Source organism: Protopterus annectens, chromosome 11.part0 (genome assembly GCF_019279795.1).
Source record: "Protopterus annectens isolate FY-2018-M chromosome 11.part0, PAN1.0, whole genome shotgun sequence".
Classification (NCBI taxonomy): Eukaryota; Metazoa; Chordata; order Ceratodontiformes; family Protopteridae; genus Protopterus; species Protopterus annectens.
In genome coordinates this window covers 1049170861-1049196756 of record NC_056745.1, presented here as the reverse complement: position 1 = coordinate 1049196756, position 25896 = coordinate 1049170861, and the positions used below count along the sequence as shown (strand labels likewise).

The following is a 25896-nucleotide window of genomic DNA, read 5'->3' as shown; positions in this document are numbered from 1 at the left end:
GTTGTCCAGTTTCTAAAATCACTATAGCCAAATAGATTGCAGATGGTATTTCTTGGATTTATTTGCAACAAGGCATGACCTTAGCTAAACCTATCAAGGCTCATTCAACCAGATCCATGGCTACTTTATCTGCTTTTTGGTTAAGAACATCTATTGATGATATTTCTGCTGCAGTTACATGGTCTTATGCTCATACCTTTGTTACTCTTTGCAAATTGGATATTATTTCTAGAAACAGAGCCGTCTTTGGTTGGGTGGTATTCTGGAATATCCTCCCATGAGGGCCACCCAAGATCAACATAGCTGGGGACTGTGTCCCATACGTAGTGGAAGAATGAAAGGGACAACATCAGATTTAAAAGTTTTAATTAGGATCTGTGTTGTCCATTTTCATTCTTCCTCAACTTCCCTCCCATCTATCCCCCATCCATATTTCTGGAGAGACCTATTGGACTGTATTTGAATCCTACAGTTCCGGATTTGAGCCAATACTTTCTATGTCAACTGTACCTGTCTCTATTTTACTATAGTGCTATATGGCAGCAAACTTGATCTGAGGTAATGGGGATGAAGTAGTGCATTATGGATAGAGGGAGGAGCTTGAGAACTGGATCCAAAGTCTGGAATATGCTGCTGAGTCAGATCTGAGGATTAGATCCGAACCTGTACTTTGAGGAAGAATGAAAGTGGACAACACAGATGCCCAGTTATGGTGACTACATGACTTTTAATTTATGATCAGAGACCTGGTCATAATTCTTTGTAGTGCATGGAACGTTATCTGCTCCTTGTACTAGTAACAGTAAAAAAAGAGAAAAAAAGCACTAATTGTTTTGCCGACTTTCAAAATTGTAAAGCACTTAGCAAGTGCTGTCAGAAAGGCAGTGTAATGCCCAGTGCCATATGTTTACATTCACCTTCCATGCCACTAAACTGTCCAGAATTTTGCTGAGTGTCCAGATTTTTGCCTCATTTGCTTGGTCTGTTCCTCATAAATCCTTCAGATAAAATGCAGGTAAACACACTTCCTGTTATTCTAGCTACTTTCTTCATTTGTAAGAAGAAGGGACAGTAGGCAGAACCAAATATTTTATTCTGATGCTGTCTTTTACTGATCAGTACTGGCAGATTTTACTATTTAGCCTCATACACAATTTTAACAACTGCAGCAGGAGGTGCTTAACATTTTTTAAGATCAGGTCTCACGCCATTGTAGCACATAACCAATTTGTCTTTTTCCCAATATCGGAGCATAATCACCATGCTGCATGCACTGCAACGTTTGCTTTATAAGAGGTAGTAGAACTGATTTGATAATACCATTGTAGTGAGAAAAAAAAAATTTGTAGCTAAATTTCTCTGAGAAGATATGCAGTGGTGAGCAAATACATAGAATTAGAACAGAGGTGCAAAATTGAAAGCATTGGAGCTATGAACCATTTATGAAGAAAGAGTATAAAAGCTGGCAGCCTGGTAATATCACTAGGTTAGCATGTAGATTGTTTCTCCAGGGATATGCCGAATATTAGAACTATCCTACCTATTAAATGATGAATTGTGTTAGGGTGCAAAAATTATGTACACAGTAAAATGTATTTATAAGAAAAAAAAGATCAAAGGTTAGGTAAATCTTATGGTAAACACAATTAAAAGCAAATTGTATATGTTTTATAATTAAAAGCAAATTATTAAGCAGATCTAGGCTGTTTAAATATGCAGTTATGTACAGTGTTAGTATATGGACAGTACTGACTTATGAAAATCCGTAATGGAGATGATATTGAATGAATCACCAATTTTTATCACATCTATTATTATATAGGTTCCTAGGTGTGTACTAGGCTAATTAATGGCCCTGAAGCCTTTACAAGCCTAGCCCATAGGATTACCCTGGCATTGTGTCACCTGACATTAATTCCCAATGCTTCTGTTGAGTAGAGCCACTATAGTGATCCCCATGGTGAATTTTCTATTTCCCATCCACTCATCAAGATTTCTCTTGAAGAGGGCCAGTGAGGTGCTCTGTTTGACATGTATGGGAAATCTATTCCATAGCATGGACAGTCTCTAGGTTATGAACCTGTCCCTCCAGCATGTTCTATTGATTGTGGTAATGAGGTTGAGGTCTCTGGAGAGTGCGGTGCAGAGGGATTGGGATTTCTTTAGATGTAGCATTTCTAACAGAGCTGGGTCAGACATGGCTTTGTAAGTCAAGGAGAGATTGCCTCTAAGTCAAAGATGTCATCAGGCTGAGCTATGCAAAAAAATCAGTGGTAGAATTTGATTATTTATTCAGTACTAAAATTCAAAAGGAAAAGTATGTATTATATAAACATGTTAGTGTGCAAAGAAATGGTTACTTTTCATATTCTAGAGGTTGTGAAAGATGATGGAGAGGTGTGTATTGAATTAACATACTCGACTATTGAATTATGGAGTTAAATCTGGTTTAAATAAATGTGTTAGCAGGAAGCTTGTATTGATAGCTAGACCTTTATAACCCAAATTGTTCTAATGCCGCCATAAAATAATTTTATTTTGGGTAAGTGCTTTAGTCATTGAAGTGTTATGCAGAATGAAAGTGCTTGCCGTACTTTTTCATTCTGTTTGTATATGCATGTTAAGGCATTGTACTATTTTATTAAAGTAAATGCTGTTTGAAGTATTCTTCACTATTTATTATTTTGACATCATCTGTTTGACTCTACATTTGGATTATTTACTTTACATGTAGTTAACGAATATTTTTTTTTTTTGTTAGAAAATTGATTTTATCAGATTAGAAAAACTAAAAACTGCCCTAGGCTTTAAGGGAATAATTATAACATTTTTTACAAACATTTCTAGTTTGTCAAGTATTTTGGCAAAAGCTAGATTTTGTAGTTTTCTCTTTTGTTGGTAGTTTAGTTTTACAACTGATCTTTTCAATGCAGCTTTTATGGAGGCTTATTAGAGTAGATAAAGAATTTGTTTTTAAGATGTTATGAGCAAACATTTCTTTCTTCTTTTGTTTGATATGATAAAATGTTTATCTGTATACAAAAGATTTTATTTTCGTCTGTTACAGAAGGAAGATGTGGTAGTTTTTTTTTTTTTTTCTTGTCTGGTGAAATTTTCTCACGTAAGTATGTTTTCAACCTCTTTAAGCTTTGTGACTTCAAGCTACTTCAGAGAATTAAAATAACCACAATTAAGCAGTAAATAAGGTCTGACTTCAGCACATTGTGTCTGCTGTGTGCTACTTTTTCTTTCACTCCTTGCAAGAGAGAAGTAGAGGGATGTCTGACCCAATTTAAGTAGAAAACCATTTCCCATCTTACCAGACTCAGCCATTCAACAGGAAGCTAATTCTGATAGGTAATAATCAGCTTTTTGATTGGGCTGTCTTTGTCATATGCACCTCCATACAGTGGGGAGTGTCTGGTCTCCTCATTAGGTCCTAGATGCTGAAGTGAAAATTACTTCCTTGAGAGTCTGCTTAGCTCAATTAAAAAAAAACTAATAAAGGTGGAATGTGCATAGAAAAAAGCTGATGTCTGCAACTTCAGCTGTCAATCAGTAGATATTTTAGATTGTTTATTCCATTTGACAATACGTTCTCTGCAGGCATGGTTCACTTTCCTTCATTCCTGTATAGCTCATGTTTAAGCATTTATACTGTCTGTCACTTTATTCAGAGTTGTTAAGGAAGTCAAAACCATTTCTTAAATTGGTCTACTTCACACACCACTAGAAACACACCAGTCAGTAAAGTCACAACTTATTGATTGCTGGAATTTAAGTGAACTGTATCTGTCTTTTCTCACAGGCAAGCTAGGCTTCTTCCACCAAGATTCTTTTCTACATATTCATCCTTTTGTAGGTCTTCTGCAGCTAAACCAATGCTGAGCTCTGTATGCATTGATCAGTAGATTGTAATTGCCCTTCTGTGCTAAACTCCCTCTGACATCTTTGCCTGCCTCTGTGCTCATAAATAACGATATTAGTTTGTAACATACTATAAACGAACTGTACTAAACGTATGTATTTATTATTGTGCTGAGGCTGTCCAGATGATGCGTCCTATTTAAAGCAGGGTCACTACCATTTTCAGATTGCCAAAGTGGGTCATCTTTGCTGAAAGGTGACTTCCACAAGACAAGCCAGTGTCATCCCATGTACAAGACTTATCGTCATATTAGTAATAAAATTAACTTAATTATAAGATTTGTTCTGCCTGTTGCTTTGTGACATATTACTGTACTTCATGTACAGTACTAGATTTCTGCAATACGTAGAGAAAGGCTAAATGCTATTTTTGTCCTAAAAATATCAGGTTGTTTGCCACATTTGTATCCCACTGCTCAAATCAGTGTTGTCCTTCAAAAAAGATGGCAGAGGTTGAAAACTTACTTAGGTGAGAAAAGGTCTCCAGACAAGAAAATTAAAAAAAAATGACAAGTCAAAAACTTGGGAGATATACACTTTCACTGACATAATTACAGTGAAATAAAATTTGTAGTGTGCTGCAGAGAGTTACATTTGTGATACCAAAACATCAAAGAACCTAACTATGGTGAAGCAGAGTAAACGTATAACTTGAATCCAAACAACAAAAGAAAACTAACTCTGTAAACACCATATACTTTAAAACTTTAATCACAAAGGTTAAAAACTCAACATGTTGCTCTCCTTCTTTGGACACAGTAGAAGAGGCTTTGTGGGTTCTGTACAAGAAGCTTTATTTTATATAAACACATCACTATAGAAGTTTACTGACTTTAACTTAAGTAACTTATATACAAACTAACAACTGCGATCATGCATGCTCTCTCTTTGCCGCTCTTACAAAATGGCGCTAGGGAGTGCACGTGTCTGGAATTCATATGTGCACGTACAGCCTTGACATGTTTCTTAAAGAGAAAAACAGAATAAGACCTGTAAGAAAATAAAGCCAGACAGTGAACCGCTTGAACTGGTTTATTGAATACAAAAATAATGTAAAAACAATAGTACTAAGCGCTTTCACCCATTAACATCAGGGCATCATCAGAATACTAAAGAAATATTGACACGACCATCCTTTATATGTACATACCTAATAAATCAATTACATTGTTAAAAACTGATTTAATTGATAAATTTCTCTTAAAGTAACTTGGCACAAAAAAAACTCAGTAACCTCAATTATTCAAGTGTCTTATAACAAAAATAAAAAATAAAAATGAATATAAAAATGCTGGAATGTATATATGCTATAATAAATATTGTGCTGAAAATGTCTAATATATATATATATATATATATATATATATATATAGTAAATAAACATGTTAAATTACAAAATATTAAATGTAGTATATAAATATATATATATTCTCATGTTATGTCCCTATACAAATATATTAACATAAATAATGTTAAAATAGGTCATATAAAATGGGACTTGTATTTTAAAATACTAGAAATAGATACAACATCATTAATACCAGGCAAAGTACAGGCATTTAATCTAAGTTGCCAAAGGCATTCCTTTGCCTCCAGCATTGTCTTCTCATCCCCACCCTTGTGTTTATTCTGAGGAATTCTAGCTATAATAAATAATACATTTTTAAGGAAATGGACAAATTTACGAATATTGGTTTGGACATTAAAAACGATAAACTATGTAGAGACTCTAACGATTATAAAAACAATAGAATTTATGTACACTTTAAACAATACAAGAATATGAAACAGACTAACAAATCAGTGGATGTTAATACCTATAGTAGAGGTGGTTTGGCAACAACTATTAATAATGAAGAACCTGTACAACAAACAGAAATAGAAATGATGATAATTATGATCATTTTGATTATGAGGAAGGCCAGGGAGATTTTTTAGAAGCACCGACCCTGAGAAGGTCGGAGAGGTTACGCAACAGACATGATGCACAACATCCACAACAGAACAGACATTACAACAACACATTATACAGGAACAATGCCTGGCACAGATAGGTGTATGGGAGCATAGTAATTCTATTGTTTATGATGATTTTAATTTTTTGAGTTATAGTGTAAACATTGATGCTTCCAGTAGTGGTACCAAAGTCAGTAACTATATGTTTTATGATGAACAAAAGTGCTCCCTGAAATCTGATTTTTCAAACACTAGTAATAATTGTTTTATGGTTTCTGAGGGTGGTTTTAGTTTATATAATTACACTGACAAGCATTTTGGACACGATTTTTTAACCCTTTTTAAAAGAGGTTTTACTTTTGTTCCATCTTTTAAGCTTGACATTGGGAGAATTTTAATTAATTTAAAATTATATACTAGATTATTGAATTTGAAAGTGTTTTTTTTTTTAACAACAAGGATTTTATGACAGATTTTGGTTATTTTACATTAAAGCGAAGTAGCACATTTATACCACCAAACAATCCAATGATTTATATTTTTGAAAAACTTTGTGAGACACAGATAAGAAGAGTTTTGAAGAAAGAGAAAAATATGGGTGAGAATCTAACACCAGCTGAGCAGTTTTGTCTTAAAGAAATTACTACGTCTGATAAATTCCGGGTTATGAAACCAGACAAGGGAGGGGGTGTGGTAATAATGAAAAACACTGATTATTATAACAAAATGACCATTATGCTCAGTGATGCGAATACCTATGAAAAAGTTACTAAGTATGAGATGTCGAGGGCCTATACTAAAATAGATTGGTTACTTTATGAATATCTTATGGACGGTATTATTAGTAGAGAGGAATATTCTTATCTTACTGTTGATTTTCCTATTACTCCAAGTATTTTTGGTATCCCCAAAATACACAAGGATGTTGACAATCCACCATTCAGGCCTATTGTGTCAGCCAGAGGTTCAAAAACTGAGGCTATGGCATCTTATATTGATGTCTCATTGTAAAGAGACGTTAAAGAATTTACCACACATTTTAAAAGATTCCTGGCATTGTTTGGCCCTAGTTAGACAAAGCAAGATAACAACCGGTTCCAACTTGATTATGGTCGCTATTGATGTGGTTAATTTATTTTCTGTTATTCCCTACAAACAAGGCCTGGATATGTTTGAGGCCAGTTTATTGAAATATAGTGGCATGAATGTTACAAAATGCAGACTTTTGACTGATTTAATGGAAATAGTGTTGAAGAATAATTATATTTACATTAATGGTGAATATTACAGGCAAAGTACAGGTGTGGCAATGGGTGCTAGGTGTGCACCAATTTATGCCAATTTGGTATTAGCCAATTGGGAAACTGAATTGGTCTTTACATCAATATATTGGCCAAAGGTATCTTTATATTTACGATAGTTGGATGATATCATTATTTTTTGAACAGGCAAGAAGGAGGAGGAGTTTGAATTTATAGAATATTTAAGAACAACATCTGATTTTTTAGAATTCACTAGTTATATTCATGAAAACTACTGTGAATATCTTGATCTCACTCTGTCTTACAGGGATGATGGATTTCATTCAAATATTTTTAGAAAGAAAACTTTCTCAAACTCCTTTTTACATTTTAATAGTTGTCATCCTTTCTATCAAAAAAAGAATTTGGTGAAAGGGCAAATGGTCAGGCTGTCAAGAATCATCAGCGATGACAATATTTTTAATGCAGAAATTGAAAAATTATCTAATATGTTTTTAGATAGAGGGTACCCTAATGAACTTATTTGTACCACCAAAAGGGAATTTTTTACTAAAAGAGTTACAATGTATAGACCCATTATAAAATATGGTTGTGATAATGTTGAATGTCAATTCCAATATGTCCAGACATGATACTTTCATCTTACTCTATAATGATGCAGCACATCACGTTGTCACCATTGTTAGAGAGACCTGGACAAGTGTTTTCATTAACAATGCTGAGTTATTAGAAACCATTGGCTCCCAGCCTAAGATTACATATAGTAGAGGTAGGAATCTAAAGGATCTTTGAGACAAACACCAGTAAGGCCATTTTTAAAATGTCTAAAATGAGCAAATGTGGTACTTGTCACACATGCAAATACATCAATGATGGTCCCTACGTTGCTATTATTAATTATGGAAAAAACATTAGATGCCCAGGGTATTGGAACTGCAATACAAAGATGGTGGCGTATTTAGCTACATGTTCAGCTTGTTCCGCATTTTATGTTGGAAAAACAATTAGAAAGCTAAGGGAACGGATTGTTGAGCATGTTAGAGACATTAAGAAACGCAAGACCACAAGCTCCCTGTATATGCATAGTATTAGATGTCCTAATTTTAAACGTTTTTTATTTTTTATTATAGATAGAATTCCTCAGAATATACACAAGGGTGGGGATGAGAAGACAATGCTGGAGGCAAAGGAATGCCTTTGGCAACTTAGATTAAATGCCTGTACTTTGCCTGGTATTAATGATGTTGTATCTATTTCTAGTATTTTAAAATACAACATCTATTTATATGACCTATTTTAACGTTATTTATGTTAATATATTTGTATAGGTACATAACATGAGAATATATTTATATTTATATATTATATTATATTTAATATTTTGTAATTTAACATGTCTATTTACTATATATATATTTATTAAATTACATTTTTAGCACAATATTTATTATAATATATATACATTCCAACATTTTTATATTCATTTTTATTTTTTATTTTTGTTATAAGACACTTGAAAAATTGAGGTTACTGAGTTTTTTTTTGTGCCAAGTTACTTTAAGAGAAATATATCAATTAAATCAGTTTTTAACAATGTAATTTATTTATGAGGTATGTACATACAAAGGATGGTCGTGTCAATATTTCTTTAGTACTGTGATGATGCCCTGATATTAATGGGTGAAGGCACTTAGTACTATTGTTTTTACATTATTTTTGTATTCAATAAACCAGTTCAAGCAGTTCACTGTCTGGCTTTATTTTCTTACATGTTTCTTAAAGATACAGCATACTTGCATTCTGATCTGCATCCTCCCCTTTTAAGAAATAGATCATACAACACTATGAGTCTATTTAGCATGCAGAAATCACAGATAATTCTTTGTCATGCATTACACAAAACTAAGTACACATGTATGTACAATCAAGTCCTCGTTGTGCGTATTTCACACTAGGCTTTGATACTCATCCATATATCGTATGACATAAAACTGGGAGCTAAATTTAGCAACTGGAACTGACTCTGCAAAATGTTGGACCTGTGGAATGTCTGGAACATTTCCTGGAATGGAATCAGAATTTTGAACACATTCTGGTGTGGAAACATGTCTGATCAACTCTTAGATTTGAAGTTTGCATCACAGAAATAATGTTGTGATGGTGATGATAATTCTGGTACAGGAAGAAGATGTCTACGATTCCTCCTTTATTCCACACCCTCGGAGTCTACCAGGTAGGATTGTGGCTTGGCACAGATGCCTGTAATCTGTCCAATTTAATCAAAACCTTTGGATTCGTACCATTTCTCCTTCCCTCAAAGGACAAAGTTATCTGCTTGATCTGTCGTAACTAGATTTCTGGATATTGCGCTTCTTAACCAGTTTAGCCTTCATGGCTTTATTGTTCTTAGGTTTAGGCTTCATTAAATTGGAAGTAATGGGTAGCATAGTTCTAATTTGCTCGGAAAGTAGTCTTTGAGCAGGTGAGTTAAGAATAATATCATGGGGTATGTTTCTGAAATTAAGCAAATTCAAGAACACATCTGTATTGCCACACATTGACCTTTCAAGTAACTGCTTTGTACTCTGTGCTGCACGTTCAGCAAGACCATTTGACTGAAGATATCCAGGACTACTAGTGACATGTACAAAGTCCCTTTCTTTTGCACATTTCTGAAACAGCTGGCTAGTAAATTGAGTTTCTTTGTCAGAAAGAACTCTGTGTTGACTACCATGAACTGAAAACAAACCAATTCAAATAAGAGTCTACCAAAACCAAGTAGTGTCCAAGAGTAGCAGATAGAATCCTAACATTTTCCACTCACTTCCTGTCACCACTAATTGGTAACATTTTAGAAAGTATCATGTATTTTTTTAAGGAGACTGATTTAAAGGGATTGCAGATAGAGAGTGAGCATCAAAGGGATAATTTCTAGGACATCATGAGGAAATCTATTCGAAACTTGTGTTTTTAGTCACATCTTGTAATAAAACAGATTTTGGCAAGAAACTGTTAAATTATTTATCTGAAGAGATGTGTTTTTAAGCTGGAGATGCATTCCAGGTCCAGTACTATGTCTCTGGTTTTCTACAGAACCTTTGCTGTCATAAGCTTCATTTCCCTGGTAGCACAATTCATTTTTTTAGTCAATAGCTAATTAATGTACAAATCATTTATTACAGTCATGCCTTTTTTTGTGAAGGCAATTTTGTTTTAAACTGTGCAGTAAACGCTTTCAGGTTGTATTGTCTTGGTTATTATTTGAATCTCTGTTTACTATAACTGTCACTTGAATATATTGCATTGCAACAGTTTCCAAGGCCCTATGTCAACCTACAGTGCAGTTTAAATGTAGCTGTGATGCAGGTTTCTCTAACAGTGCTTGTATAGTTTGTAGAATCTAAGGTCTTGTTCCAAACCACAGGACAGGGCTGGGGTCATTTGGATACTTTGTAATGTAAGTTCATCTAACTGAGCTTGTATACTTTGCAGAAATGTTTAGAACATTTGAGACTCCCAGATAAGTGCCTGTGGCAAATATACATTGTTGCAAGTCTGTTTTAGTCAGTAACCCATTTCTTCAAAATTGGTTAACTTGCCTGGATGTTCATCGTGCATACAGCTGCAGTCATAACAGATGGGTTCTCCTGCCGTCAGGCAGGTCCTCGGTCGGCCGAATTCCAAAGTCTAGGTCCGGCGTCTGTTGTCGTCGCTTCTTCCCTGACATCAGTGCGACAGGAGTATAAAGGAACCAGCCAACGTCATTTTCTTCAGTCTTTCTTGCCGCATGGTGCCTGAAGCAGAAGCAGTTCACAAGTACCGGTCGGCCAGCTCCTGAGATTACGAAAATTTGGAAACCGAAGTCTTCTTAAAAGCTAAGTACCCGCTAGAAACTTTTCTTGCCTCAGACCGATGTCAGACAAAGTTAATAATTGTATTTCTTGTGGGAAGCAAATACTGCATAAGGATTTCCATTCCCTCTGTATACCTTGTTTAGGCCCAGACCACAATGTCTCTGTCTGTCGCTTTTGTGCTACATTCAACAAACGCACTATTAAGCGTCGGGCGGAGTTCGCCCAGCATTATTTTGGGAAAACATTTAACTATACTATGTCATCAGATACTCCGACTCCAGTTTTGTCTAAAAAACGCAAAGACAAGAACCGACACACGAGGTCCACGGCCTCTACCGACACCACGCCAAAGCCGACTACACGTGGTCCAGTTCTCAGCAAGGCGCCTACGCAGCCCCTGACTACCGATGACACTTCTTTGACGGTGTCTCCTGTGCCCGAGGTCGCAGGCTCCTCGGCCCACACCCCGACTACAGATACCGAAGCCACTCTTGGCATTGAATCTCAGAATGTGGACAGGTCCACCTCCACTCAAGGTGTCTTCAGACCTTCCTCTTCTTTCTCCATCAAGGCTTTCACAAAGTCTAAAGCAACCATGCACCCTAAGAGACCAGCTACACAGGGCCCATCTCCAGGCCCCATGCCTAAGAAACAGATGCTTAAAATGGCTGAGGATTTAATTACTCTCATCAGAGGTTCTCAGCCCCCACCGGACAAAAGGCCCAGAGTGGAGGAAGATTCCCCCTCCTCTGATCAGGGCTCCATTATTTCAGAGCATTCTGATGATCAGGAACATTCTTACTCCCCTTTTGTAGTCTCTGATCACGGAGGAGTCCATCCCTTCTGTCTCCCCCCCCAGAGGATTACTCATTTGGGGAAACTTTGCATACCTTAAGGGAACACTTCCACTGGGAAGGCCAAGATTATTCAGATTCCAAGAAAAGGCTCAGGGAATTTCTCTTGCTACCTCAGCACAGGCCTCTGGCTATACCTCCTGTCTTGGACATCCTAGATGATGTTTACTTGGAGGCTTGCCTTAACCCGGACTCTCTACCTCCAGCTCCAGTTAAACCTGACAGGTACTACAGGGTTCCTGACTCACAGCAATTTCTATACAAAAGCCATGCTGCTGACCCAGAAACCATCTCACAGGGCCCCAAGGGAGTTAAGGCCTCCATTGCTAAAAATCCATTACCTTCCGAGAGAGACTCCAGATCCTTAGAAAGGTGGGGAAAAAGGTATATACCTTGGCTACCTTATCCATGAGGGCCTTAAACTGTCAGTTTCATATGCTAAAATACCAACAGTTTTTGTTATTACAATTGAAAAGTAAAATGTCACAACCTGAACAACCAGACTTGAAGGAGTTGCAGGATTTGATGCATAGTGCAGAACAAGTGGGTAAGCATACCTTACAATGTGGTTTTGATGCTCTAGAGGCCTCATGTAGAGCTGCTGTTACAGGATCAGTCATACGTAGGCATGCCTGGCTCAAGGAACAAGCCTTGCCTGATCATGTCAAAGCTAAATTACTAGACGCCCCTCTTCAAAAGGATGTACTATTTTGTGCTAATGCTGAGGAGGTGTTAAGGAAAATGGAGGAAAAGGCTAAATCAATGCAAACTGTGAAAGAATTTCTACAGGTACAACCCCCACATTTTAGTAGAAATTGGCCTTCCAAAAACTGGTCCTTTCCTGCCATGGACAGACCCCAAAGAGGCAGATACAGGTGCCCGAGTGGCAGAGGACAATCCCAAGGATCATTTAGAGGCAGACAATGGCAAGCTCCTACACAAAGAGGTGGTGAGGATAACTCACAATCTTTCAGAAAGCAAACCCAATGACTTTCCCCTTTGCATGCCAACCAAGTCTCAAATGGCAGCCCTTTAGGAGGAAAGCTGGCATTATTTTCAAAAAATTGGCATATTGTCACAAAGGACAAATGGATCCTGGACATTATAAACAGAGGCTACAAATTCCATTTTCACACCCTTCCAAAAATGAGAGGCATGCCAAACCTGCCACACAATCAAAGGGCAGAGGCACAAAGGCAAATTACAGATCTCATAAACATGAAAGCTATTCAAGAGGTACCTATGCACGAACAAGGTCAAGGTTTTTATTCCAGGCTATTTCTGGTGCCAAGGAAGGGAAAAGATTGGAGACCTATTTTGGACCTATCCATCCTAAACACATTTCTACTGCACCAAAATTCAAGATGCTCACTCTACAGCAACTTCTTCCCATGCTGGGCAAGGAGTCTTGGCTGGTAACATTGGACCTCAAGGAGGCATACCTGCATGTCCCAATCAGACAAAATTGCAGAAGGTACCTCAGGTTTCTTGCAGGTTCAACCCATTATCAATTCTCTGCATTGCCCTTTGGCTTATCTACTGTGCCCAGAGTATTCACGAAATGCCTGGCATCAGTAATTGCCTACTGCAGACTTCAAGGGATACAAATATACCCCTATCTGGACGACTGCCTGATCCAAGTGGACAGCAAGCACATTCTTCTGAAACATCTGGCTTATGTAATAATGTTGTTGAACTCTCTGGGATACAGAGTCAACAAAAAGAAATCGAGGCTAATACCCTCTCGGAAGATAATTTTCCTGGGTGCCAATTTGGACACAAACACCCAGATGGCCTACCTCACGCCAGAGAAGCAGGGGCAACTAATTCAATACTTCAGAACACTAGCAAATTGCACCAGGCTGACTGCAAGGAAAATCCTGCAGGCTCTGGGATTCATGGCATCTTGCATCTTACTAATCCCATGTGCAAAGCTGCATATGAGGAAACTACAATGGTACCTGAAAAACATATGGTCTCAACACAACCACAGTTTGGAAACAATAATACCACTAATTCCATGCCTGCAAAAGGAATTTCTGTGGTGGGCTCAAGCATGTCAAACAAACACAGGTCTTCCATTCAGCAAGCCTCAAGCAAATCAAGTCATCACAACAGATGCCTCGGACTACGCCTGGGGGGCGCACATGACAGATCGGTGCATTCAGGGCAAATGGTCCCAAAAAGAAAAGCACCTTCACATCAATCAAAAAGAAATGCTAGCAGTAATAAATGCTATTATAGCTTTCAAGGACCTTCTACAACCAGGTCAACTATTGATAAGAATGGACAACACCACAGTTATGTGGTACATAAACAAACAGGGAGGAACACATTCTTACCCCCTATGCAGACTGGCTATGTCACTTTGGAACATGGCCATGGACTTACAAATGGAACTACAAGCACAGTACTTGCCAGGCAAGGAAAACACGCTGGCAGACAACATAAGCAGGAATATGACAGATCCACACGAATGGAAATTGCATCCAGAAGTTTTTACAGAAATAATCCAAGAATGGGGAAGGCCAGACATAGATCTCTTTGCCTCCCACAAAAATCATCAATTGACAAAATTCTGCTCAAGGATCTTCCATCCAAATGCCTGGAGAGTGGACGCTCTCTCTTTCAGTTGGACATCAATGACAGTTTATGCCTTCCCACCTCTTCCTCTGCTGCCCAAAGTTCTATTGAAAACCAGAGCAGACAGACCAAAGATGATCGTCATTGCTCCGGACTGGCAAAGGCAACACTGGTACCCACTCCTGAGGAGCCTGATGCATTCGCCACCATGGACCCTGCCTCTAATGCCTCTTCTTCTGACTCAGCACAGCTTCAAATCTCTTCACAGTCAGCTAAAAACACTCAATCTAGCCGCATGGAAGATTCCTTAGCATCACAACAGACCCTACTCTCCAAGGAGGTGCAGGATGTCATTTTGGAGGCCAGAAGGCCATCAACTAGAAAAGCTTACTCCACAAAATGGAAACGTTTTTGTGTCTGGAATGAGAAAAAGGGCCAGGATCCTGGAAAACTGAATTTACCTCAAATACTTTGATACAAATACAAATATTTGGCTGAACTGCTAAGCAGTGGACTTTCTTTCTCCTACATCAAAATCCATGCCTCAGCCATTTCTGCAGAATACAACACTGATCCACCTTTATTCTCTCACCCTCTCTTAAGACAGTTCCTCAGAGGGGCTAAGAATTTAAGACCTCCAAGGAAACAACCAATACCTGCTTGGGATCTTAATTTCATTCTGGAAAAACTGACCTTGCCTCCCTTTGAGCCAGCTGCCTCATCAGATTTGCAATATTTGTCCTGGAAAACAGCTTTCCTTCTGGCTATCACCTCAGCTCGTAGAGTTTCAGAACTACAGGCTCTCATGGCTGTCCAGCCTTTTATCATCTTCCATCAGGACAGAGTTTCCTTACGAACCAACCCGTCCTTTATGCCTAAAGTGGTATCCAGGGTAGCTTTAAATCAGGCCATACATTTACCTACTTTTTATCCTAATCCTCAAAACAAAGGGGAGAGATTACTACATTCCTTGGGCATCCACAGACAACTGCGTTATTATTTGGACAGAACAAAGTCTTTCAGAAAATCAGAACAGCTCTTTGTGGCCTATGCAGTAGGAGCTCAAGGAAAGCCAATTTCTAAACAGACAATCTCAAAATGGATAGCCCGCTGCATACGCTTTTGCTATTCCTTTCATGGCAAAACTGTACCTACAGGCATTAGAACTCATTCCACCAGGGCCACAGCCACCTCTGCAGCCTTCCTCAGAGGAGTTCCTACCAAGGATATTTTGGAAGCAGCCACTTGGAGTTCTGTGCATACCTTCTCCAAGCACTACAACCTACCATTATACTCCAAATCTAGAGCAGGCTTTGCCACTGCAGTCTTGCAGGGCATTTTGGCTCCTCCTAGTTCCACCTAGTGCCTACCACCCCTTTCTTAGCTTTGGGATTCTACCCATCTGTTATGACTGCAGCTGTATGCACGATGAACATAGTACAGTTTTGTACCTACCATAAATGTAGATGTTCGAGTGCTAATACAGCTGCAGTCCAGGTTTCCCTCCCTCCTTCCCCTCTTGGGACAGGCCTATAGGCTAACACATCCTCATACAACCTGATTGGGGTATTCATTTATGATGTATTTGCTTGCAACTACTGTATTTTGATTATATTGCACTGCATTATTACACAAATTTATGTATTGCCTTCCTTCTGGGGCACCTGACATCTGGGGCAAGAAAAACTGAAGAAAATGGCGTCGGCTGGTTCCTTTATACCCCTGTCGCACTGACGTCAGGGAAGAAGCGACGACAACCGACGCCGGACCTAGACTTTGGAATTCGGCCGACCGAGGACCCGCCTGACGGCAGGAGAACCCATCTGTTATGACTGCAGCTGTATTAGCACTCGAACATCTACATTTATGGTAGGTACAAAACTGTACTTTATATACCTTCAGACTGTTGTATATTAAGAGGTGTGAGGGCTTTGCTTTTGCATGGGGGATGTTGTAGGGAGGGTATACCACACTTTATCCAGGCCTTTTGTTTTTAACTTCTTTTTCCATACATTTTAATGAAACTTTCAGTTGATTCTTTTATTTTTTTTTTCTTCTGGGGTGCATGTTTCAGTAGCATTCTGGTGCCAATGTACAAAAACAAACAAGCTATTCACAGCTGTGAGCAGCACAGTGATATAAAACTCCTGTTGTACTGCATGAAAGTGCTAGAGAGGGTGGTTGATAGATGACTATGCAGAGTAGTAGAAAGTAGGAAAGGAAATGAGCAGTTAGGATTCAGATCCCAGTGCAGTACAACTGGCCTGTGTTTTGCATCGAGAACGATAGAGAAGAAGAAGCTGAATATGAGGATGGAGGATTGTACATTTATAGACATGGAGAAAGCACAAGGCAAGGATTCAACAAAATTGATTTTGTGCAGTTCTGAGATTATTTTGAAGCTCCAGAAGCATTTGTAGAATTTAGTGCAAGCTCCTTACAAGGATCCAGTCACACACACATGAAAAGTATTCAGGCTTATGGGGTGGGGGTCCCATTGGGATTGCGATTGCAAAAGGGTTTAGCTGCAAGTCCACTCCTGGGCATATTGGAGATGGACTACATCAGCAAACAGGTCAGAGGGTACAGATCAAGAAAACTAGTGTATGTACATGATGCGGGACTACAAGCAAACTTTGAACAGGAACTTCAGCAAATGATGGGGAAGTGGTATGCAAAACTAAAGGCATACGAATTAAAACTAAGTACAGGCAAAACAGAAGTTGTGGCAACAAATGGGGAAATGAGAAGATGCTGAATACTGAGATAGAAGACAAAATACTTGATCAGGTTAAAAAACTTGAAAGGCACTCTATATTGCTCATCTAATAAGTGAGGGCATTGCCTCCAGTAAAAAAGAAGTTCTAACCTCCCTGTACTTGTCCCTCATCAGGCCAATAATGGAGTACAGCTCCCATTTTGGTATGTACCTTTCCAAGCACCTGCAGCAATTGGAGAAACTACAAAAGTTCCTGTCAAGGAAAATTTAAGGTCTTCAGCATCTGTCCTATGTGGATCATCTGAAATCACTGTCACTTTATTCGGTTTCATACACACTACTCAGAGGCGATCTCTGCCTTGCATATAAGGCAATCTTTGACCCTGCTTCACTGGAAATGCTGTATATCTGCAAGTCAAATGGTACACGGGTTGCTCGATCTAAGGACCTTAACCTGGTATGTGACATTAGTAGAACCTGCTGGGGGACAGATTTGTCTCCCAGAGGTTACCACACCTTTGGAACAGACTCCTATTTCATGTCAAACGGAGTACCTCATTGGCACTCTTCAAACGCAGTCTGGATGATTGGATGAGTAACAGTAAATTCACCCTGAAGGTTCCAACCTCTTGAATGCAGGCTTTAGGTGCTGATCGTGGAAATAAGGGTAGAAGTTGGCTAGGCTAATGGCCCAAGGGTCCTAGGGCCATTAGCCTAGTAACTTGCTATGATCCTATGAAGTGTTTGGCAGGTGTAGTTGAGAAGGAAAATCTGAATGAGGAGGTAAAGCTAGACCCAGAGGTGCTGCAAGCCAAATGATGCAAGGTGTCAGGGTACTTTGAGGCAGAAGAATGCTGAAGTGCAAGGTGTTACAACAGTGAAGAGACCTATGCTTCTGTATGGCACAGAATCCTGAGCAGACAAAGCAGAGCATGATAAAGCTTGTGACAGTCGAGATCAAGTGCCTAAAATGGGTAGCAGGATGCACACTGTTGGTCAGAAAAAGAAGGAATAAGGTCATCAGAGCTAAACCTAAAGCTTCCTCAGCTGTAGAGAAACATCAAGTAGAACATATTACAGGGTTTTACTCGCATGTACAGGAAAGCAAATGTTACTTTCGTAAAGCAGATTTAGTAGCGACTGGAAGAAGGCAACAAGAGATGAGGATGTCCAAGAAATAGATAGTGTAAGTGAAGACCTGCGACAGGCATGACTACTGAAGGTTGGAGAGTGGTGACAGTTGATGGGACACCCCAACCACAAGTAAAAATGAGAAAAAGGGACTTGAAGATAAAAAATAATAATAATATATATATATATATATATATATATATATATATATATATATATTATCACTAGATGGTACCAAATATTAGAAAGACAGAATTCTTGTGCTTAAGTAAAGTTATCTAAGTTTCCCATTTTCTCAGCTTTCTAAGTGAATAATACATTTTTTAATAATGGTACTGAGTTTGGGCCTTTGTTCACTGATTATTTTCAGCTTTGTTCTTTATTCTTGAGTTAAGTTGCTGATACTGTGCCAGAGAGAACAGAAAATTATAGGATATAGTAAGAGAAGTACTTACAGTTATTAAGCAAGACCAAAAGTTTCATTACTGTTACTGGTATGCTTTGAATGTCAGGGCTGCTAATATAGAAATGTGTGGGTCTGATAAGAAGCAATAGTGCACTGAATGAGATATTACACAAGCATCTGTGTGTTCAAGTACTAGGAGCCCATGAGAAGTAATGATATTCATCATAGTTTGTTGCAGTACTGATTCTTGGGTCTTCCTGCCATGCAGAAGCTCGTGACTGGCCTGATTTCCAGAGTCTTTGCATCATCCCTAGCTGACAGATATCTGACGACTGATGACTGATGTCTGGATGTCAGGGTATAAGAAGGGCATCCATCAGTGCCATCTTTAGTTCTTTGTAGCTGTGCAGTCCAGTGTCCTTTACGTGTGTTCAGCACGCTCTCAGCCAGTTGGTTTGCTTGTGCTTCCAGAGATCCTATTCACCTTCCAGTCAGATAAGTTCCTGTTGAGGAAATTTCTCTAGAAATTTAATGTTCAGAAAAGTAAGCATTTGCTTGAAGTGTGGGAAGCAAATTCCGTGCAAACATTTTCATTTGTTTTGTCTGTTCTGCTTGGGGCCTAAGCACAATATCTCTACCTGACCAGACTGTGCAGGATTCCATGCAAAAACTCTAAAATGTAGGGCCGAAATACTTGCAGCCCATATAGAGTCATCTTCTTTGGCTTCCTTGGTTGCATTCCATTGCTACCACAGGGTCTCTGCAGACTCCTGCATCTGCTAGTGTCATTTCAAAACAAAAAAAGGCAGAAAAGCCCAAGGACCTGACATTTCCACAAAAAGTTTGAACTACTGTTCTTAAGTCATACAACAACATAGGTAAGGTGCCTTTGCAACCCACCTGGTTTATTGCCTTCTAGGCCTGAATCCTTTGGCTCAATCCATCAGGAGGCCAACATGGCTTCTGGCTTACCTTTAAATGTCAGTACAGTTCACACGTAGGTTGATAATGAGTTTACTCTACAGGCCTCCGCTTCTGATGTCTGCATATTTTCTACTGAGGGAAACTCCTTGTTTTCCCCAACTACCAAAGTTATAACCAAAGTTACAGTCAGATGTCTACATCATTCGGTCTCCCCTGTAGAATGGGCAACCAAATCAATGTGAATCACGTTATTTGCTTCACCATCCCCTCCAACTACTTCTATGCAGACCAAAGCCCTTGACCTCCTTAAGACAGCACAGTAGTTTATGGCTTTCATGAAATCTAGAGAGCCATCTTTTTCATCCACCTCTGAGACCTCACCATCTAAGCAGAGCAGGAAAGCAGCTTGTCAGAAAGAGGAAGATTCTTCTACTCTGAGGATGTGGAGGAATTGTCTTAATATGGACACTTACCACCTTAGACTTACCCAGGCTCAGACTCTGATGTCACACTCTCTTCTTCTTCCCCCTCAAAGACCTCCTTTCCTTTGGGGATACCCTGCATTAAATGAAAGAGGCTTTCATTTGGGAATGTAAGCAGTTTGCCAGGCCCAGGCCTACTATAAGGGAACTCCTAAATCTCCCTTTACCCAGACTACTGGCTATTCCTCCTGTGCACATTATATTAGACAATGTCTTCAAAGACATATCTCTACAACCTGACTCTGCTCCCTGCTCCAAGGAAACCAGACAGGCACAGAGTGCTAGAAACTCATAAGCACCTCTATAAAACTCTGAAGGCTGATCCTTCTGTTCTCTCTGCTGAATCTACAAAAGATGTACCTAAAGGGGCAACACAACATCCCCTGTGTAATGATAGGGAAATCTAATTACTAGACAGATTTGGAAAGAAAGCTTATGCTTCTGCTGTCCTGGCAGTGAGAGCTTTGAATTGTCATTTCTATATGCTTAAGTACCTTGAATTTCTTCAAGACAAAATGATATCTTAGTTACTCTGTTGCGGGTAGAACCTTATCCAAGGAAATTTAAGAGTTTGAAAGAAAAGCTTTACAAGTCTCCAGACACTTTTTAAGATGTGTCTGTGATGCCTTATACTTTTCTTGCAAAGCAGCTGCCACAGGTTCTATCATCCGCAGACATGCATGGCTCAGGACACAGCCTCTGCCAGATCAGGAAAAGGCTGAACTATTAGATGCTCCTTTGGAAAAAGAATTAATTTTTGGTCCACCAGCTGAACAGTTTTTTGAGAACCTGGACAAAAAAGGGAAGAAGCAAATTAAAACTGTCAGAATTTTACCTATCTCTAATTCCAAGGTACAGCAGGAACAGCCTTTTAAAACCGTGCCCTTTCCCACCTAGACCAGACGAGGAGAAGCCTCCCTGTGGTAAAAAGATAACAGTGTAGGAGATGGCAACTAGAAAAATCTCAAAGGGCAAGGTTTCCAAGGGACCCACTTAGCACTGAGAGCAACTATAACTGTGCGTCACCCCTCCCTTACCCATTCTCATCCCTCCCAGGCCTCTTGTAAAGAGAGTCTCCTTCCTAAACCAGTGGAAGGCTGTCACCAGGAACTAGTGGGTCTTCAACATCATAGAGAAGGGATCCTGTATTAAATTCAGAGAAATTCCACCCTTTCTGGGCATTCCAAAACCACCAAAACAGCAGGAAAGTCTCTTGCCACTTAGCCTCAGGGAGCTACTTCAACAAGGATCCATTCACCCTCTCCCATCAAGAGCAAGAAGGTAAAGGCTTCTACTTAAGGATTTTTCTTGTCTCAAAAGAAGATGGCACTTGAAGACCCATCTTGAGCATCTCAAAGCCAAAGAAATTCCTTAGCATCCCAAAATTCAAAGTGCTTACATTGCAGAAATTAACTGCTTGTGATCTTCCTAGATGCCTCCGTGGTCACCATGGACCTAGAGGTTGCTTACCTCCATGTCCCTATAGCTGGCAGTCACAGAAAGTACCTATGATTTGTACAACAGGTTCCCACTTCCATTTCTTTGCTTTACCATCTGGGCTAGCTACTGCACCTGGAGTTTTCACAAAATGCGTAGCTGTTTGATACCACATTGCAGAACTCTAGCAGTCCATATTTACCCCTACTTAGAAGACTCTCTTATTCATGTAAGATCCGCATCAGAGACCCTGAATGCTTTACACATTACTATAGACTGTTTCCAGAAGGTAGGTTTCAACCTAAATCTTCAAAAATCTCAAACTCTCCAGCAAAGAAGGATCCTCTTCTGGAAGTTATCATAGACTGGGTTCAACCCATTATTGAGTACAATGCCCCTTTCTGCATATACCTCACAAAGCACATGCAGCAACTGGAGAGAACAGAGGTTCCTCACCCAGAGAATCCAGGGCCTCAAACATCTACCCTACACAGATAGGCTAAAAGCCCTGTCCCTCTACTCGGTCTCCTATAGACTTCTCAGAGGTGACGTCTGTCTTTCATGCAAAATAATCTCAGACCCTGCCCTAATAGGAATGCTGCATATCTGCAAGTCAAACTCCACTCGAGTAACCCACACACGTGACCTTGTTGGCGGGACAGATGTGTGTCCCAGAGACTACCCCCTTTTGTGGAATAGACTCCCTCTCCACATAAAGCAGGGTACCTCATTAAACCTTTTTAAGTGCAGCCTGGATAACTGGATGGGGAACAGAAAATACATCCCTGGGATTCCACCTGTGTCCCTGCTGGACAGGGGCATAGGGTGCTGACTTGTTGGAACATGGGCTAAATTCTTGGCGAGGCTTGTAAGGGCCTTGGGGCCAATAGCCTAGTAACTTCCTGTGATCCTATGAACAGAAAGCCTTTTTTCTCCAAGACATGATAGTGTTCTTGACAGTCTGACTGACTGGTGTGCTTCCAAAGGAGCTCATCACTGGAGGAGAATTCCTGAGGATACTGGGGTACCTGGCATCATACATCCTCATGATTCCTTTTGCATAGCTACACTTGAGGAAACTTCACTGGTTCCTAAAGAAATGTCTGGGAACAGAATTCCCAACCCTTTGAAACTCTGATGCTCCTCCTTCTATGTCTGAAAAGAGAACTTCTGTGATCGAAGAACACCATACAAAAGAACCCAGAAGCAGACAAGTCTGTTACTACTAACAGCTCAGACATAGCTTGGGAAGACCCTCTTAGGTCCACTGAAGGTAGAGGGCATTTGATCCCAGTAGCAAAGGAAGTTGCATAAAAAACAAAAAGAGTTAATAGTTTACATGGCCATAAAATATTTCAACAAAATTAGGGACACTGCAGATCTGGACAAACACCACCACAATCGTGTTAAATTAAAAAAAAAAAGTGAGAGAGCTTTGTCCTACCCATTGTGCAGCTTTGACAGGAAAACTTAGATGCTGGCTCAAGAGGCAGGGCTAACCTTCACAGCCTGTTATATTCCAGACCAGAGCAATCCCCTAGCAGATTCTCCTAGCAGGGGCCTTCTAGACCCCCAAAAAATGGATGTTGAAAAACAAAGTTTTCTTGGATCTGACCATACAGTGGGGGATCTCCTCAACAGTCCTGTTTGCCTGTCTCCACAACAAGCAACTACAGAAGTTCTGCTCCAGAACACAACAGACAGGAGCCTGGAAGATAAATGCATTCTCTTTCAAATAGCCAAACTGATTCCAGTGTACATTCCCACCCTTGCCCCTTATTCCCAGCATGCTAACAAAAATCAGGATGGACAGACCCAGCATGATTCTAGTGGTTGCCTTCTGGCCGAGACAACAGTGAATCCCCCTCCTCCTGATACTAAGTGAGGGGAGAGTCTGTACCCTACCTCAGGTGGTAGAGCTCTTCAGCCAGGTCATGGAGTCTGTCTTCCATCCCCACCTAGCACCTTCATGTTAACTGCATGGATGAATGTTTTTTGACACCTAGGATGGCTTCTTACCCCAAGGAGGTGCTTTTCATTCTAAGGGAAGCGAAACGCCCAATTCCAGGCAAAATGGAAAAGATTTTTCACCTGTTCTCACAACAATGGCACTGATCCTGCTCAGGCAGACATCAGCTCAGCCTTACAGTATCTGTCAGGCCTTTCCTATTCCAGCATTCAAGTACATGCATCGGCAGTTTCAGCTTGTCTGAATAATGCTCAACCTGTCTTCTCACACGTCTATTATGAAACTTTTTCTAAAAGGGACTAACTCTGTAACTCTAGCTCTCTAACTTGCAACCACCCAGAGGGAACCCTATTTCACCTTAGGATCTAAATTATGCCTTGGAAAACTAACTTTGCCTCCCTTTGAACCTGTAAAAATGCTCACCTGAAAGTCCTCCTTCCTTATAGCTGTGATTTCAGCTAGGAGAGTTTCATAGCTGCAAACCTTCATGTGTAAAGAACCTTTCATTGTCTCCCACAGGGATAGGGTCACCCTCAGAACAAATCCAATCTTTATAACTAAAGTGGTATCAGACCTTTTTTAAACCAGTGCTATCCACCTGCTAGTCTTCTACACAAATCCACAGAACAGGGAAGAAGTCCTTCATACACTGGATGTGCACAGACAAATAAGGTACTATCTAGACACGACAAAAAGGTCTAATAGAACAGAGGAATTGCTGGTGACTTTCGCAGAGGGCAAACAGGGAAAAAAATCTGTCTCCAGACAGTAATGTCTAAATGGTTAGCTAACTGCATTAAATTCTTTTACTCGCACCAAGGAAAGGATTTACCTGGGCATATTAAAGCCCACTTTACCAGACAAGGTGTGACTACCGCTGCTTTCCTCAAAGATGTTCCCACCCAGGCTATCCTAGTAGCAGCCACATAAAAGTCAGTGTACACCTTCTCAAAACACTATAACCTAGGCAATGCCTCCAGGGCTAGAGCAGCTTTTGCTTCTGCCATCCTGCAAAATCTTATTTCCTAAGGTCATACAGATGAATCACCACCCAATTTTTTCACTTTGGGAGATCTCCTAAGAATCAGTACTGCAACATTGACTATGAAGAACATAGTACAGTCGTGCACCCCTTGACAAAATTGTAGATGTTTGAGTAGATCGATGTTGCAGTACATATTCCCACTATCCAACCCCTTCATCCACTGACCATGTGTCCCCCTTTGATGGCTGGAAGAGGTAGAGAAGTTCTGTGCAGGTAGTCCTTATCACAATCATCTTGTGTCTGCCTCCTATGGTTTTCTTTCTTTTCCCTCAGGTTCAGACACCTGGGTAGGTTGTGTTGTCTTCATGCATCAGACTGCTTGTTCACTGCTTAGAAAGACCTGAAGATGGCACCAGTGGACATCCTTCTTATAACCTCGGTAGTCGATGTTTGTCAGCTGAGGATGATGCAGAGACTATGGAAACTGGGCCAGTTGTGGGTTTCTGAATGGCAGGAAAGACCCAAGGATTAGTACTGCAACACTGATCTACTCGTACACCTACAATTATGGTAAGTTGGGCACAACTGTACTTAGTTTTGATGGTGCATTTCTGGAAGAACAGAGGAGAAACAATATAAATCAGGTCACTTTTGCTGCAGGGATATGCACAGCATGGAAAAAGTCTATAATTCCAACAAGTGCACTACCAGAGAAAAAAAAGCATGCTGCAGAACACAACAGCATGTGAAAGAGGGAAGACCTTTCAGATATATATTTTATTCATGAATCATGTAGGTAGAGTGGTCTTGAAGGACTTTATTAGTCATGTCTCAGGCCAGAGACAAGATGCCACTGTTTATACAGTAGAAGGTCAAAACAGCACATCATTGCGAATTACAGGACGCATGTAAAATGATCATTAAAATAAGGTACTGGGTACATAACTTTCTAAAATAATTTTTGGTCAATGCACAGTAGTACCAAAGGGTATAAAGAAAAGCTAGTGGTTGGGAGTGACTAATGGGGCTGTAAGGGCTATTTGCAGTTGGGGAAGGGAGAACAAAGACAGCATCTTATGAATAGTTGAAATAATGGAACACTAGAAATAGTTTGAAAGGGCAGATGTGAGGACGCTTCCTATATGTCATTGTTTTTGTTTTTGGATACAGATTAAAAGTAAGGACACTTGAGAAAATTGAACAGAGTGCATAATCCTTTTTCTCTGGCAGATTTTACTTCTCTACACACACACACACACACACACACACATGTACATGTCTCTGCATATCTATGTATTTATATATATATATATATATATATATATATATATATATATATATATATATATATATATATATATATATATATATATATATATATATATATATATACATACACACACACAT

The 25896-nt window shown here is 39.5% G+C and overlaps 1 protein-coding gene across 1 annotated transcript in view; it reads left to right on the top strand.

Moving 5' to 3' along the window:
• LOC122815018 (kinesin-like protein KIF21A) overlaps positions 1–25896 on the top strand; it is a 1294913-nt gene that overhangs the window by 582642 nt on the left and 686375 nt on the right. The gene's annotated exons all lie outside the window — the stretch shown is intronic.